Source organism: Lontra canadensis, unplaced genomic scaffold (assembly GCF_010015895.1).
Source record: "Lontra canadensis isolate GAN:19392208 unplaced genomic scaffold, GSC_riverotter_1.0 scaffold292, whole genome shotgun sequence".
Lineage (NCBI taxonomy): Eukaryota > Metazoa > Chordata > Mammalia > Carnivora > Mustelidae > Lontra > Lontra canadensis.
Genome location: NW_022631286.1, coordinates 187825 through 203517, shown reverse-complemented (window position 1 = coordinate 203517; position 15693 = coordinate 187825).

Here is a 15693-nt window from a genome sequence, read left to right as displayed (position 1 = left end):
TATACATTGAGGGTTCCCATGACCCCTACTCAGGTTCTATGATTGGCAAGAATGGCTCACAGAACGCAGGTAAACATTTTGTTTACTAGTAAGGTAACTCTACTCGTTATTATAAAGGATACAACTCAGGAACGGCCAAGTGGAAGAGATGTGGGGGTCTCTCTGGGCCTGTCACCCTGTCTCCCCACCCTGATGTCATGTGTTTTGACCAGAAAGCTCACCGAATTTTCTTGCTTATGTGTTTTTATAGAGCTCAATTTCTAGCTCCCCTTCCCTCTTCAGAGGTCAGGGGAGGATGAGGCTGAAAGTTCCCAAACTTGAATCACGTAATTTTCTGGAGATTAGCCTATCCTAAGGCCATCGACAGGCCGTGCTCTGAGTCACTTCAGCAGCATAAAATCAGGTGTGATGGAAAAGGGATTCTTATGAGTAACAAAAGACACTCCTACACTCACGAGATGCCAACAGCTTTCAGAACTCTGTATCAGGAACCGGGGACAAAGAGCAAATATGTTTTGATGATACCACAGGTACAAAGAGTACTCAAATTCAGAGAGACAGAAAGTAGGATGGCAGTTGCCAGGGACTAGGGGAGGAAAGAACGGGGAGTTACTGTTTGATGAGTATAGAGTTTCAGTTTGGGAAGATGAAGAATGTTCTGGAGATGGGTAGAAGTGACAGTTGCATAGCAATATACTTCATGCCACTAAACCATATAGTTAAAAATGGTTAAAATGGTAAGTTTCATACTATGTGTATTTTACAAAAAAAAAAAATCCATTGCTTGTGAGGTGTTTCCTTCTGGCTGGGTGCCTGCTCACCTCCTGTCTTCAACTCATTAGTGTCTGTGCTTGGAGGAGAGCATTCTGGGCCCTCTGTGTGCTTGCTGAGTTCACTGGGACACTGGGATACTTTGTTTCCTGATGGTTTGTGTTTTCCCCTCTTCCTTATCTTTTCTCCTGTCCTTCCCTCCCTCTCCCCGCCCCTCTCCCCCTTTTTCAGCTACACGGGAAACTTATCAGAGGGCTGGAAATTTGACTAATAAACCTCTCCCATATCTCAGAGCAGGGCTCTGGGTGTAACAGGTGCTGACAGATGGACAGACAGATTAATACACAGGAATTAAGGTGACTACCTAGTTGAGAGCTCAGGTCATTGGAGGAAGGAACTGTCATACCTGGATTTGTCTTTCTGATGTGATTCAGTCTTGTTCCTTCAGTGGAAAGAGCTATGCAGTCCTTACTGTGTGCCTTGAACCATGCCAGACCCAGGGTGGTTGAGAACACCATCGTTAGCTCTGCTGTGTTTGTTCAGACAAGTCCATTAGGTTTTCTACGTTTTGATTTCTTCTTTTGTAAGCGGGAGAAAATAGTGGCTATTGCAGTAGGTAAAGGAGAGGATTAAGTGAGACATAATGGAAGGCTCTCAGCTGGCAGAATTTGTCTGATAAAAAGGTGCTAAATGAAGAACAGATGTTATCAGTACTACCATCAATAAACACAATTGCTCCTTTGCACAGGGGGCTCCTGATCTAGAAGGAGAGGCCAACACTGAAAGGCTCATAATACCACCATGTATGTTCATGGGACCTTACAGGTCACAGCACATGGGAGGACATTATCCCAGTATGAGCATAATGGGGAGCAACCAGGACAGCTTCCCTGAGGAGGTGATCTTATTAGCTGATTTTTCATAGTGGAGTGACCAGGGGTTGGGTGATTAGGGAGGGCGGGCCATTCTGGGAAGTGTCCAGGCAGTATCACAATGGGGACTTGTCCCACTTGAAAGCCACTCAACTGGACAGCTATATGTAGGGGCTCGGAGGTGGTGTTTCTTTCCCAGCATGTGGTGATGACACCTGTTGTCTGTGATGAAGACTTTCGAGTCTCTGGGATAACACAGATGCTGTGTTATCATCAGTCCTTCATCTCACAAACCTAAGGTTAGGTGGACACAGCTGGTTTCTACTGCCTGGTTCTTGATCTTTTTCCAGCAATGCTGTTAACAGGATATCCTTTCCTTGACTTAGACTACACCCCCCATCCCCAACATCAAACAGCCCCGAGTGGATCTCAGGATAAGGGCTGGAACCCCATCAAGCGTGATAAAAAACTGTGTGGTTCACGTGACAGCCAGTGTCTCCTCTTCTTTCTTTGTTCTCTGTCTCCTGACTTCTACCCAGTACCATTCCTGAAGTGAACCCAATGGAGCATCTTTCTTCTCTTGGTTCTGAAGGACTTTTTTCTTTACTGAGTGGTTCCGAGGGGGGAAGCCTTCCTGCAGGCTCCAGTTGTCCACCTTGATTCTTCTGCTTTCTGACCTCATTGCAGGCATCTTTCCTTTTCTATGCTGTGCAAAAACATGAGCTCAGCTTCTCAGCACCATGCGGTTCAAGACGAGGCCTTGCTCGGGCATGCGGGCAGATGATAGAAGTGCCATCGGGGTGCTGCAGGGGAGATGGGAGGTGCACTGGGCTCTCATTGCCTGCCATCTTCTTGCAATCTGTGTGTCTCAGAACCTCATAATGGAGCAGTGTTGCTTTGGAGCCTGATTCCTTCTCTAGAGCGGAGGTGAACACAAGTCCCTTTCTTTTGATTGGACAGCTTTTGATTGGACAGCTCTGCTGGCTCCCGAGAGGCTTGTGTGGGGGGTGAGAGGACACAATGATGGATCCAATTTAGGAGTTGGGTTTTTTTCCCCTCCTTTTTCCCCTCTCCTCTTCCTTGGAAATACGTGCTTTCTGCCCCAAATTACTGTGTTGGCATGGCTGGGTCTCCTCTGATGGCTCTGGCGACCGCTCTCTGTACACGAGGCCAACTGTGGTGTCCATCTATTCCGAGAAGTGGGAGGGGCCCATTCCAATGGGCTGTTTGTTCGGGGTGGTGGCTGCCCCGTGAAGCAATCTGTGCCTCCTCAGACCTTTGCCCTGGGCTTCTAGTTCAAGTGCTGGGCATGTCTGTGGAACCACTCAGTGAGCTCACTCGGAGGACCGTTTCCTTTCTCCCGAGGAGCTTGGCAGGCATACAGATCCCTCTCTCTCCCCCCACCCCTATCTAGGACGCACAGGGAAGATAGCCCTGGAGAACAGTCTCTTGACTTCTTGCACTGAGGGCAGCCGAGAGCCACTGCGAAGGGAGGGCCCTGCGTCTCCAGCACCAGAAGCACCTGAGGGGGTGGGGGGGGTGTGTTAAAATGCAGATTCCTAGGCACCAAGCAGACCCAGGGAATCAGTGTCTCGGGGTGGGGCTTGGGAATCTGTGTTTTTGATCCTCTGTTAGGGATTCTGACACTCTCTGAAGTTTGAGAACTCCTGGGATGAAAGAGCCGTGGAGCCCGGACCCGGCGCTGCTTGCCGCTGTGTTTGGGGCATCCCGCAGGACACCAGCCCTCCTCGGGCATCAGCCTTGTGATCTGTAGCAGGAAAGTCTGCCTCCCAGGGTTGTTACCAGAATTAGGTGAGGGAGCGGGTGAAGGCTCTCGGAATCAAAGAAGCCCTCCGTAAATGGTTCCTGATCCCACACCCGCCTGCTCCCTCCGTACCACACTCTGCAGCGTCTTTCGATTTCAGTCACTTTCCTTCATCTCTGCTGCCATCCCTGAAGTTTAGGCTGTCAGATGCCCCTCCCCAGGTCCATACGTGGGGGAACTGAAGCAGCCCACACCCCATGTCCACTCTCTCAGCCTCTCAGCGGTGAGCTGGTTGGGGCCAGCCATCATCACCCTCCTGCAGAGAGGTCACCCTCCCCCCCCAACTGCTTGCTTGTAACACACCGACCAGAAGAGGCCACGCCTGGCACATAGCAGCGACTGAGGCTTTCTGGATGGAAAGGGGGATGTCTGGTGCTCTGGCTTTTTTACGCTTTAGCCATGGGACCTTATCTTCTCATCACCGAGGGAAGATTTCCAGAGCATTTTCTGTGATTATTGTCTCATACCCTGTCAGCTGTAGCCTCAGGAGGAGAGGAGTGGGGGTGAGGGAAGAATGTGGCTTGACTCAATTCTCTGACTAATCTTTTCCACCTTTTCTCTGTAACTAGGCCCCAGGAGAAAATCCCCTCCACTTAGAGCCTCAGTTCCCGAAGCCTTGGAAGCAGGTGGTCAGGAAAGGCAGCAGGTGGTGATAAAGCCTCCCTTCCGGGCTGCCTGAGGGGGGCAAGGCGGGGAAAGATCAAGGCTCTCCGGTTTCTGGAGCAGCTTCCTGGAAACCCTCCCCACCCCTATGTCCTGAGTGTCATTGGAGTATCACTGTCCCTGTCCCAAGGGATAGTCTCAGCCCCTGGCCTGCCGTGTGGCCTTGAGGCAGGCATCTCAACAGCCCTCCCTGTTGGTGGAGCAAAACCGTCCTTGCCAGTGTTTGCTTCTCAGGCTGTTGTGGGGGGTGGGGGGGGAGATGAAGTCGTGTTCCCAGAGCCCAGATCACTGGCCAGAGGTTTGTTTCGAGGGACCGAAGGAAACATTGACGTTCTCTCCTCCCATCGGACTGCTTTCTGATTCCCTATCCAGAAAGAACTTTGATAAGAGGTGCTGGGTAAATGTGTTTGCCATTTTATGATGACCCAAACACGTTCCTCAGTTCTACCACAAACGCCCTGCAAAGGAGTCCATCAGGCCCTGGGTCATCTGGAGTCTCAGACCACGTCTCCCAGGCACATGTGGCTGGTTGGTGCCTTGTCGCGGCTCAGCGAGGTTCTGTGGGAAGACAGCAGGGCCGGGAACGGGACCATCAGAAGTCCCAATATTTACTTCACTGCTCTGAACTCTGCAAGTTGCTTAAATTCAGTTAGGGAATGAGGAACACAGCATGTGCCTCCCAGGGCAGTGTCATTTCACCTGGACTTTGGGCATCCTGCTGTTGACCTTGACCTCACCGGGTTGCCTTGCTGCTCAGGTTATATGTTGTGCAAACCTAGGCTCTTAAGTGCCTTTAAGGAAAAAATGACTCTGGACTTGCTCAGTGACACTCAAGGAATAAAACGTTGGACATGCGTGAAGCGCATGTCCCGTTGCCTTTGTGAAGTGCGGTGTTGGAATGCACTTGGCTCGAGGATGGCAGCCTCTGTCTGCAGAGCTTGGCGTTCTTGCCCTTTAGAATCTCCTCTTCGTTTCCGAAAGCTCTCTGGTCATTCTGGCTGTAGGAGCCTATCCCAGAGCTTCTGGGTTCTGGAGACTTCCTGCTAATTTGAGCCTCTTGGCCTGACCCATTCTGCAGCTCCAGGAATCCTGCAGAACATTCTGATTCTTTTTGGTGGCCAGAAGGGGCTTTTGCCAAGCACAAAGCAGCTTTTCAATCTATATGTGCCCTGGACGGCTCCTTTCTTCAGTGAAGGTGGGTATCCATCGTGGCACAGCACAGAGCCAATTTGGTCTTCACGGAGGACATGGGGCCCAGAGTGAGGAGCTTTCTTTTGAGGGCATGGTGATGTTGGCCTTACCCTATTTCCACCCAGGCCCTTTACAGTTAGTGGCAGTGATAAGTGCTAACAGACAGGGACTGGTGGGGCTTGGGCTGTCCTTGTGAGGATATTGTCTTTTTTCTTTCCAGAGTTCCTTCCTTCTCAGAGAAGAGGCTACCCCATTATCTGCCCCAGGAATGGCTAGTCCTGCATTCTCATGCTGCTCCCCCAAAACCCATGGCCTTTCGAAGGGTGCTCCTGCCCTGGGCCACATCTCTGTCCCATGCAAATAACCCACACAGTCCCCTGGCCATCCTCTTTGTCTTCTTGAATCCTGCTTGTTCCAGATTTCATTCCCTCCAGCCAGCCTCCCCACATCCCCCCGGTTGATAGCAGGTAATGTGACTAATGGGAGCCAGGGAATGAAGGCTCTCATCCTCTTGGCCAGTCCATCTCAGGAAGGACAGCCTCGGGTTAGAGGTCACACACTGTGCTTCTAGAACTCAGTGCTCTCAGGAGCTATGGTTTGTTTCTTTTTTGTTTTTGTTTTGTTTTGTTGTTTTGAGACCGTGCAGCCCAACTGTCATTTTTGTATTGCACAAATGTTTAGTGAGCATGTACTTTGTTCTGAGCAGCAGTCTGAGTGCTAAGCATGAAGCAATGAATGGGAAAGAAAAGGTCCCTGAGTTCACATTTAAGAGAGGAGAGATGAAACTGTAAGGCAGCGAGTAATGGAATGATGAATGGTGGAAATATCAGGTCAAGGAGGAGGGGAGGTATCTTCAGAGCAGGATTTTGGGAGATGTTCTTGTGTAAGTAGGTCCCTGAGTATCTCCCTAGATCACAGAGCCAGATCGGATGATGCTGCTTCCTTGGGGCAGGGTTAGCTATGGGTGGCAGATTTCTCCTCGGGATCACGAGGCAGGGTTAGTTAACTTGTGCAGTTGACTTCACAAGCTGGAAAAAGCAGCTTTGGAACCACCCTGTCTGTTTCTGGTGGCACACCCTGCAGGAAGAGGAACTGGGTCTTTCCATGGCAACCCACAAAACAATAATTCTTCCAGGGCTTGCCCCGTGAGTAATCACCTGGGTCCGAACTTCACCCTTGAAATCAGAAGGGGAGGATGGTCACTCAGAAAGTCCAATCAGACTTTTGAAGAAATGTGGGAGGGATAGAAACATTTATTGTCACATGAACTCCTTTTAGGGATAACAGCATGTGACACTGCATGTGTCTGGGCTGTTTCCGCCATTTGTACCCAGGACAGCAGGACTGATCCATTGGCTACTATGTACGGGCTTCTGGGGCAGAGTTGGTGCAAAGTCCCAAAGTCTTTGAATAGAGCTAAGCACGTTGCCTACTTCCAGGGCGGAAAACTGGGAGTTAGTGAGGTCTGTGCTCCGCTGCTTTGGCCGGCCTGGTGGTTCGAAAGATGCCCCCTCGTTTTTCCTCTTTTGCAACAGAGTCATGGGGAAGTTCTGTGAGCCTGTGGTCATCGGCCCTCAGCAGTGTCAGCAGAGGGACCTTTGAGTAGTGAAGCCAGCAGCGCCACGGGCTCTTAGTGAAAAGGGAGGCAGAGGAGGCTTCACATCTGTGTTCATATAGACCTAGACTGACCCCTTTGCAGATGTCACCAGGAGGACAATTTCAAGAGGAACCCCAACCCTGAAAAGGAGGAGAGCCTCCTGAGTGGATGACTTAAGCAGGAACAGATAGGAGGTTCAGCTAAAAAAGAAAAAGAAAGAAAGAAAGAAAGAAAGCCCTTTGTAAAAAAAAAAAAAAAAAATTCCCTGTAGAACTCAGACCCCTCCCCTAAACCTAGCCTCTTCTCTGTTTACAGCCTAGGGCACCTCTGCTCTTCAGCTACCTTGCACCCCCCCCCCCAAAGATGAGAAGGAAACCCAGCTCCAAGGCTGTAGGTCAAGATCAAGGTATATTCGATAGCTTATAAGCTTGGTGATACAAGCGCTTGGTCTCCTCCCTTTCTTTTTAGTATACCATTTTGTGCTCAATCAGTACTGAATGTAGGTTTGACGGTGGGAAGTCCCATATCCCAGTGGCTTCCATCTCGGATCTTCAGAGCCCAAATCTGAGGTCTTCTCTAGGTCATTCCTCCTCACTTCTGCTTTCTTGTGGTGGTAAGCTCTCGGAATGGACCTAATTGCTGCTATACCCAACCTGTCAGCTGTAGATACTTGAGTTAGGTCTGAGCTGCACAATTCTGAGTTATCTCTTTACTTAGAAGCTGTTTCCCAAGCACCTTCTCTCCCCTTGGCATTATGCCTGGTGCCATGTGGGGAAGAGTCACAGAAGGCAATGTAAATCAGTGACCCTGAACTCAAGGTGCTAACCATCTATCTGGGGAGACAACACCACCCTACGTGGAGAAAAATCCAAAAAGCATCCCATAAGAATAAGAAATTGCGTAAGGTCTAACTAAGTAGTAAACAAAACAGACAATGGCTGGAGGTACCTCTCATCTCCAACAGCTAGACCTAGAGGGAGGGGCTTGATTTACGGAATGGAGCCTACAAGACTGGGGGCGTTTGAAGACACTCACTTCTGTGACAATCACCCTGCATATTGGATTTGGAGTCAGTCTTGCTGTTAGAAGCTGAGTGGCCTTGGGCAAGTCAGAGATGTTTTGTCATCTATAAAAACCGAGTTCGACACAACGATGTCAACTTCAGGTGGTTGCCATGGGGATTAAATGAAATAACGTGAAAAAATCACTTAGCGCACGGCCTAGCACGTAGTAGGTGCTCGTTATGCATCAAAGCTCTTCCTTTCAATTTCGCTAACAGCCAAGACCTGATCATTTAACCCAAGTCTTAGGGTACAGACTCTAGTCCAGATGGCCTGAGCTTGAAGTCTGGCCTTATCACATTATTATATGACCTTGGCTAAACTACTCAAATGTCATTTCCTCAAATTTTTTCCTCCTGAATGCTCAATTTTTAAATTATTTTTTAAAAGATTTTATTTATTTTATTTGACAGAAAGAGAAAAAAAAGAGAGAGAGCGCACAAGTAGTCAGAGGGGCAGGCGGAGGGGGAGGGAGAAGTAGGCTCTCTGCTGAGCAGGGAGCCCAACACGGGGCTTGATCCTAGCACCCTCGGATCATGACCTGAGCCAAGACAGGTGCTTAACTGACTGAGCCACCCAGGTGCCCCTGAACGCTCAATTTTAAAATAGGGATTAAAAGATTGTGCTTGTATGTGTGTATGTGGCTTAGTAGGGCCACGGTGACTCGGGCATGTGAGCTCCACGTATCAGCTGCTATTAGTTCTTTCCCTGAGAAGCAGGCCGTCCTAATTTCTCTAGCTGCTGCTTCCTGCATTTCCCTAACCTCTTTTCCCCTAAAGGACTGAAGAAGCCCAACAGTGTCCAGGTGGTAGAAGCCCCCAGCACAGTTGTAGATTTGAGGACAGACGCTGTGAATGGGGCGGGAGCCCTAAGGAAGTCTTGGGTTGACTAGCTGTGACCACTGTGACCTTGCTTCCTCAGTTCTTAGAGACCTCTGCTTAGCCTTCTAAATCCATAAACCCCCTTGGTGAGTGATTTCCTCCTAAATCAATGGGATTGTTTTTGTTCCTGAAGGTCTGCTCCCTCCTTAATCCTGAGTTGGTCTTTTCAAAAGAAGCCAAACGCTTGGATTTGGGAATTTCAAAAATACAGTCATATGAGTGGGCTTTGCAGGCACATTATTGCTTACCATGGCATTTCCTAGGAGCTGCCTGGCATTCCTAGGTGGCCTGAGGCTCACTTCTATAATTCAGCTGGTGTTCAGCTTTCGTGTTTCAATGTCCCGGCACCCACCCCATTCTCCTTGTTTTTTTCTGGGGCATCCGCAGACTCAGTGCCAGGATGCCCCTTCTGCGCCTCCCCCATAGATCCAAAGATGGCTTTCCTGCCCAGTGCCTTTCCTCTGGCCTAGTACCTTACATTTGGGACCCTGGAGCCCCTGTTTGCATCATTTTACCCAGACGTAGGTGTAAAAACAGATGTTTAAGTGACATACTGGAATGTGCTAATGTGTGTTTCCATAGAAGCATTTTTGCCGTGTTTAAATGCCCACACCAGCACATACCAGGGATGGCCAATGAGTGTTGAAGTCACTCCTGAGTTGCACCTAATTCCCCACGTGTATGTGGTCCCAGGAGACAAAGCGTGAGTGGCGCCGTGCTGTTCATGCCGAAGACACCGTGTCAAGCCACGCAGCCCCAGAAGTGTGTGGGCATAATTAGGTATGGGATGGAAATCAGGCTTACTGCATTTTTAGCACGTTTTGGTGTCCATAAATTCTGCATGGACTCAAATGACCTTTTGTGTAGTAACATTTCCTAACATTGGTCTGTGTAGTTGAATTTTTTTTTGAAGATTTTATTTATTTATTTGACAGAGAGAGAGACAGAGACAGAGAACAAGCAGGGGGAGCAGCAGAGGGAGAGGGAGAAATGGGTTCTCTGCTGAGCAGGGAACCCAACACAGGGCTCGATCCCAGGACGCCAGGATCATGTCCTGAGCCGAAGGCAGGTGCTTAACCGACTGAACCACTCAGGCGCCCCTGTGTAATTTAACTTTTCCTCAACTGTGGTACTCTGTGAACCTTAGCTTTGGGTTAATTTTTAGGGTGTAAGACCATTGCCAGTGTACATAGAGACGTGTAGGTTCGCACGTGTATCTCGTCACTCATGATATAAAAATACCCTCCTGGGGGTGGTGTTGGGCCGTGTGCTTTAAGATTGTTCACGTGGGTTGATGGGCTTTAAGCATGTGAAAATCTAGATTGAACCCCAATGTATCTTTCACGTGGCTCTGATTTTAAAAGGGCCTTCAATCACATTTTTGTTTTGTTTGGCTTGGCTTGGCTTGGTTTGGTTTTAAATAGCAAACTTTCTCTGAGAACTTGGTCTGCATTTCAATTTCCGGCAATGTCTTTCCCCAGGTCTAGGCTCGTGGCTAATCTGGAAGGGGAGTGAGGTGTTCCTGACATGCCAATGAACTGAAGCCTCTTCATTCAACACCTGTTTATTGAGCGAGCCCCTGCTCTGTTTGCCAGGCACCAGACTAGAGTCAGAAAAATGGCAGAAGACCAAGGGATTAGAGGAGTTCAGGGCAAGGAGATCTCTCCTCGCTAGGATAATCAAAGAAAACCCAGTAAAGGAGCTGATGTTGAGATGGGCTCTGAAACATTGAAAGAGGGAGCCCTTTCCAAGCAGGGAAGCTGCTTGCATAAAGGTAGAAACTAGACCACGAAGAGACTGGAATCGTGACTCGTCCAAGTCCAATCTGGCTGGAGTACCAGGGACACAGCAGGAAGTGGGTGGAGAAGGGCCTGGAAAGACAGTTGAAAGTAGGTGAAGAAAGCCAAGAACAGCAGTCTGAGGGGTTTGGACTTCCTTCCTCCCTCTGAGAGGCCTGATTCCTTGGAGGGGACCCCCCCCAGGGGCTTGGTGGCCAGCCCTGCACTGAGGAACGTGTGCCTGAGTGTGTGGCATAGGGCGGTAGAGGAGAGCCCATGGTTACCCGCTCAGATCGGGCTCCAGGGAGGGCTTGGGAGGCTCGAGGACAGAGTGAGTGTGAGAGGGCAGGGTCAGGGGTGACTGAGAGAACAGAGAAAGAGCCACAAGAAGGAAGGAGTTGGAGAGGGAAGACGAGGAGAACCGGGGAGGACAGTTTGACTGCCCTAAACAGACCATGCCTTCAAGGCCTGGTAGCTTCTCATGGTCGCCATTACTGTGAGAGGGCATAAGGGGAGAGCCGTGGCTGTAGCCTTCCCTTGGTGTGAAGCTTCCTGCTGCACAGTCCACTGAAAGGAGCTCATGTAGACCCCAGAACAACCGCGAGAGCTAGACAGTGTAACTAGATAATGGTATCTTCCTTTTGTGCATTACAAAACAGGCACAAGGAGGTAAATCCACTTCCCACAGTCAGACATGTAATAGCAGATAGAGCTGGGATTTGAACTCTGATCTCTCTGATCCAGAGCCTGAGTCCCTAACCACTATATTAGAGTGATGATGTCTTCCAGGACTGTTGAGATTGAAAGGAGGAAAGGTGGGGGTTTGTTTGTTTGTTTGTTTAAAGATCTTATTTATTTGAGAGAGAGAGAGAGAGCATGAGAGGGGGAAGGTCAGAGGGAGAAGTAGACCCTGCGCGGAGCAGGAATCCCAATGCGGGACTCGATCCTGGGACTCTGGGATCATGACCTGAGCTGAAGGCAGTTGCTCAACCAACGAGCCACCCAGGCAACCCGAGGGGTTTGTTTTTAAATATATGCAACATAGGTGTGAATTCTTTGGGAGTAAGTGAGCCCATTAGGTCAAAAGCAGACCATGTTTGAAGTAAGACAAAGACTTATCTTTGTTTTAAAGGGCTCTGTGGCAGGGAAAGCTGTCCACCAAGTTAGGGGACATTTTGTACCCATGACACCAGGGTGTCAGCTCCTGGGAGCCCAGAAATCCCAGAGACTGCCTGGTCCTGACCTGGTGACTGGGCCCAGGGGAAAAGAATGAGGCAATGTCTCAGAAATGGCCCAACCCTGGCGCGGAGTGGGCTCATCTCTGTCTGGATGGCAGGTATGCCCCAGGGAGGAGTGGGCAGAAGAGGGAGTTGGGCAAGTGAGAACTTGTTTGCTGAGGTGGTAGCCTTCTATCAAGAAGAGCAGTGTCCACCTTACCAATGGCCCAAGGACAGGAGGATGAGGTGCCTAGGAGCCTAGCAAAGGATTCAGATGGGGACCAGTGTTCTGTCCCTGGGATATTAGGACCAAAGACCTGACCATGGTGTTGGCACAGAGCTCCGTGCCTTTCTTGGAAGGCTCAGGGTCCTCGTTTGATGGCTTGGGTATCTTCATGGCCACACGACATTTAGGAGGACAGCTCTGTGCCACGATTCTGACTCAGTGGTGACTCCAGGGCTTTGCTAAATGCCCCATTATGGTCAGCGATGGGGATAGTGGTTCTGTGGATCTTAGAGCCAACATAACACATGCTTGGTCCCATGCAAAGGGATTAAATTTGGAAATCTTACCCTCTTAGAGGCAGCCTGGTGGTTTTCCAGGTTTCTTTTTGCTCTGCCAAATGCAGAGTAAGCAAGAACGACAAGGAGTGCCTTACACACAGTATGGCTTTTTCCTGTTCCCCAATCCCCTCAGGCGGCGCTGGTGTGGTTTTGACTGTGACACTTGCTCTGGAAGTACTCATGACTACTGATGCTGCAAGAGCATTTAGACATCACCCTTGGGTTTGCAGAAAGGGCAAAAAGAAAACAGGGTGTGAGCACTGAGTACCCCAGCCTGCCTGTTTTTCATGCTTGTGCTCATCACGTTTTTGTTAAATGCCTTCTTTGGGGTGAAGTGAACCAGAGTGATGAGACTGAACAGCTGTGTGTTCCAACTTAAGGTCTCCCGCTTCCAGCTGTGTGACCTGGGGCAAGTCACTTTTCTGTACCTCCCTTTCATTGACTATAAAACTGGGACAGCGGGACACCCACACCTCTCTTTCTGGGGTTGTTTCGAGGATTGAGATCCTCCACTCCGTGCATTTTACTGATCAGTATCACGTGCTAGGCTCTAGAGACCAATGGGAGCCCTGCCCTCCTGGTACTTACAGTCTGGTTGGGGAGACAGATGGTAATTGAATAATCATGCAAGTATAAAACTACCTGGGTGGGGCCTGACTTCAAATGAGACACTAGAGAAAGCTTCCCTGACCAAGTGTGGCTTGACCTCAGGCCTGAAGGATGTCTGCATTGACTTGGTGAACCGGAGGAGGGAGGGCATTCTAGTATGGTCAGAGGCAGCTGGTGCAAAATCCCTGTGGGTTCTTGGACATGAAGGTGCTTTGGACATTTTTTTAAAGAAGATTTTATGTATTTATTAGAGAAAGCATGCATATGAGCGGGAGCTGACTCCCTCTTGAGCAGGACGTGGCACCCAGACACCCGACTTTGGATGTTTGAAAGATGGAAAGGAGGCCAGTGGGGCAGGGTTTCAGGGAGCAAATAGTTGGCCTGGGCAGATGACCTCCAGTGCAGAACTTTGTGGGTGTGCTTAGGTTTTTGCCTAATTTAAAAGCAAGGGGAAGTCACTGCAAGGTTTTAGGTAGAGGAAAGACATAATCCAATCATATTTTGCCAGTATCACGGGCTGCAGAGTGGAAAATGTCTGCGAGCAGAGCCACGCGGAAGCTGTTAGGACACCATGACCAAACTGTCACCCAAGTTCCCTGGATGGGTGACAAGGATTGCCTACATATGAACATACAGGTACTCAGGATGAATCCCAGACCTGCGGGATCACAGTGGGGTCAAGGCTGGTGGCCTTTTCAGGCAACGTGGGCAATCTTGCTATTGGTACTGTAGAAATGACGAGAACCTAATTCCACTTGAAAAGCAATTTTTTTTAAAGATTTTATTTATTTATTTGACAGAGATCACAAGGAGAGAGGCAGGCAGAGAGAGAGGGAAGCAGGCTCCCCACAGAGCAGAGAGCCCGACGCGGGGCTCGATTCCAGGACCCTGAGATCATGACCTGAGCCGAAGGCAGAGGCTTAACCCACTGAGCCATCCAGGCGCACCTGAAAAGCAATTTTTAAAGCTTAAGTTCCTGTAGAGCCAAGACTGGATGGTTTGACTGTGTATTGTGTTTTTTGCCCATGACTAATAATTTGTTGAGGATGATAAAACTAGGACAAACGCTAGGACATAAACCAATCAAACCAGTTAGCAATTATTTTTAATCATTTTCATTCACGGCCCAGGTCTTGTTTTTGTAATGCAGGAAAGGAGCCGGCACACCCTCTTGGGGTGGCATTCTCCCATCTCTTTGAGTTAATCTTGTACTGACTTGGGCTGCAGGTCTCTGATTTTTACCCTTGAGGTGTCCTAGAAAATTCATGACAGAACTTGAATGGGTGAGAACCTAGGCTTCCATGTTGACTAGTGTCATACCAACTTGTCACAGGAGATGGGAGGTGAGCCCAGGTTCTGGAGTCAGAACTGGTATAGGAGGGCCAGCTCTTCTGCTAGCTGCCCATGTGACCTTAGGCAGGGTGTGGACCATCAGTGTTTCTCATTTTTGTCTTTATTGTAAAATTTCTTGGGTTAAAGGAAAAAGATAAATGCTGTTAGATACACAGTACATAGTAGATGCTCAAGAAATGGCCAGCCATCCTACCTTCTCCCTACCTCCTCCCCTGTAAACCTTTTTATATTCCCCTTACCCCTCTGAATCCAATGTGGTTTGTAGAAAGAACAGGGACCCTCATGGGCAGACCTGTGCGATACCACCAGCTTTGCGTAGAGAAGATTTTTCCACCAGTGTTCATCCATCCATCTGTCCAGCTAGCCAACATGACTGAACACCTGCCAGGGGACAGACTGAGGAATTGGGAGCAGAGCAGAGCCTGTAAACTCTCACTGAACACAGATCTCAAGAAGAAGGAACAGATACATCTTGAAAAAAACAGAAGAGGCAGCAGCAGTTAACTGTCCAATCTGGATGTTTTTGTTTTCCACGCTGACCACGGAAGTACCTCCAAAGTCAACTTCCTTCTGAAGAAAGGGTACCTTGTGGCAGTGTTGCTCTCTGGCTGGATCACCACAGGCCCCTACAGCTGACTGCCTCAGCCTGCTGTCTGGAGAAGGCTTCCATGTGGAATAGCACTCATTCAGGCCTCGTGTGTAGACAGAATGGAGTGTGGTCTCTGAGGAATCAGAGTCTGGTCTGGTGTAGAACCAGCTGGGAGGACTTCTTTCTCAAAGCAGAAGATTACTGAGTATTAGGTTTTCCTGTATCAAGGTCCTTTGGGGAATGAAAGAATCCTAGAGCCTTGGATAATATCCCATATCTGCCCTCATTCTTTTTTTTTTTAATTTAATTTAATTTTTTCAGTGTTCCAAGATTCATTGTTTATGCACCACACCCAGTGCTCCATGCATTACGTGTCCTCCTTAATACCTAGGGATGTTTTGGGGTTCGGTTGAACGCCTAGATCTCCAACACCGAAGTAGTGGGAGACCAGATAGAACCTGCAGGGGGCCCTGTTTTCCAACTGTGCCCGTTGTATTTGTCCCTTTGTCTTTGGCTGGTTTTAACCCCTTAAATTCTTGGAGATCAACCCTTAAGCTAGACTTAACTCTGGCAAATCGTCGTGACCAAGGATCAGAGAAGACTCCAAGGACATGAAATATCTTCTCTTCTGGAGAAGTCTGCTCACTTGGCCCTTTCTCAGGACTCTTAGCGCTGGAGAGACTTGTCAGGCCCAGTGGGGGAGGCCCTGGCCAGAGAAGCTA